This window comes from Corvus brachyrhynchos, unplaced genomic scaffold (assembly GCF_000691975.1).
Source record: "Corvus brachyrhynchos isolate BGI_N302 unplaced genomic scaffold, ASM69197v1 scaffold26, whole genome shotgun sequence".
Classification (NCBI taxonomy): domain Eukaryota; kingdom Metazoa; phylum Chordata; class Aves; order Passeriformes; family Corvidae; genus Corvus; species Corvus brachyrhynchos.
The window spans coordinates 13,395,455-13,397,623 of record NW_008239324.1 but is presented as its reverse complement, the minus strand read 5'-3'; positions in this window follow the sequence as shown (position 1 = coordinate 13,397,623).

The following is a 2,169-nucleotide window of genomic DNA, read 5'->3' as shown; positions in this document are numbered from 1 at the left end:
GGGGTGTGAGAGGCTAGTGAGGAGGAGGAGGAGGTAGCCATGAGCTCCAGCTGCTGTGGGCTGTGTCCTTCTCTGCAGCTCTGACTTTGGAAGCTGGGGAGGCCCTGTGTGCCCTTTCACATCTCATCCCTCCTCTGGCTGTTACTCCTGTTTCCAAGATGCTGTTGCCCTGATATTTGGTTATTCAAAGAGGAGAAAAAAGCAACACATTTACTGAAATTATCTGGATATTATTTTGTTCTCTTGTGGGGTTTCTTGTGTGAAGGGGGTATCTACTCTATTAACTCCCATTAATATCAAACCTCTACTATTAATAGGGTTTGCATATGGAAAGGAAGAGGATTGACCTTTAAATTCATTAAATAAAGCAAATTTTAAAAAATAATTTTAGTTAAAAGCACTAGTGTGATGAAAAATAGAAGAACAAATACAGAGACATCAGTATCTGGGCTTTCGTTAACACTAACGAGCAAATTATTGCAAGGGAAGATTTGCATCATTGGAATACATATTCCAACCTCCATACTGATATATGTGATGCGGGGTTATCTTTGTATGGCTCCTCTTTCAGAATATATTTTCTTCTTATAAAATAGCCTCTTTTTAACTCCCATTGGGGACCTCCTTATAAATGAGGAACTGGTCCTCAAGGGACTGGCCTGTATAGAAAAGTGTGTTGTTTTAAAAAAAAAAGTGCATATTAGAATACTAAGCAATATAATTAGCCCATTTCTTTGGGTTTTTTCAGAAAATCTTAAAAGGTATAGCCAAGTTTTAATTAAACATATTCTCTGGATGTTTGAATTGTGTAAGAATTAGAAAATCCTGTTGTATTTTAGAGGGATTAGTTGCATCAATTTAAGGTTCTGGCTCCAATCTCCACTATGCAGCCAGATATCACCACTGCTCTTGCAAAGCAGGTACAGTGCTCTGAGTGAGGTTTGGCTACAGAGCTGGGACCACAAGCTGCCCCTCAGATGGGCATTCTCAGCCCGTGGGTGGCAGTGAACACATTCATCTTCTAATCTTTTACATGGGAGTAAGCAGAGGTTCTCTATACCAAAACTGGCTAAATCTGCAGATTCAAAATATTACTGCTCCTAATGATAAATATTGATTTACACGTGCTGAAAAGCTTCTGTTTCCTTCCCAGCAAGGAGTCTAAAATGTAATTAGATGAGCAATGCTTCTACCACCCTATCACTTTTCGAGGCTGAGTCTTGAGGCACTGAATGTCCAGTAGTCTCTGGATCTCCACTCTGCTCATAGGTCTTATCCCACCCGTGTCTCAGCTTTCTGACACAGCCCTTTGTAAAGTACTTTGAGATGCTTGGATCAAACTTGCTGCCAGTCCAATTAGTATTAATCAGTATTTTGTGCTATTTTGTTATGCAGCTCAGTCTATAAATCCAGATATTTATTCTGTTTCTGTTCTACCTCAGGCCCCCACAAGTGGGAAGAGGTGAAACAGTTCAGGTTATTCTTCTCAGAGCTCAGCTAATGTCATCTGCTGAATACAGCCCTAAACATCTGAAGCTGGTGAAATTAAATAAAGTGTGAGCATCCTTTGGTCTGGAGCTCTTTGCCTTCAGAACAATTACTCATGGTAACCTTAACAATGTATATTAAGGAAAAAAAAATCCTCATAGAAGAATGTTGTGTTAGGATGGAGCTCTGCCTGATATTAGAACAATTATGGAGCAGATGCATCCACTCCGAACAAAGTGACCTTTTCATCGAGTTACAAAACATTAAAGGTTAAAGAATGTTTGAAAGGAAGTTAATACTTTTAAAACATTAGAAAAAAATGCCATTCTTTCAGGACCTGACCAAAATCAGTGGGAAACTATGAGATGACTGTTTAGGCACATCCAGTCATAATTTAAGCAACTCCTATTACAGAAGGATATTTTAAATAGTCTGTTTTCTTTTACAATTAGAAGTGCTTTTTGGAAGAAGATTTGATAGGAATAAATACTCAGTGACAGAAAGCTGGTTAATTGCAATTTTAAAGTCACATTCCTTTCTTTCCATTGTGTACAGAGGAGAACAAAGAGGGGGAATCAATGGTGGTGTCAGATTTTCTTAGTTTCCACGTCTCACCTGACCCGGGCGGTGCAAACCCCAGTGCCCAGCTGGGGAGCAAAGCGCTGCGGCTCCGGCCCCGCG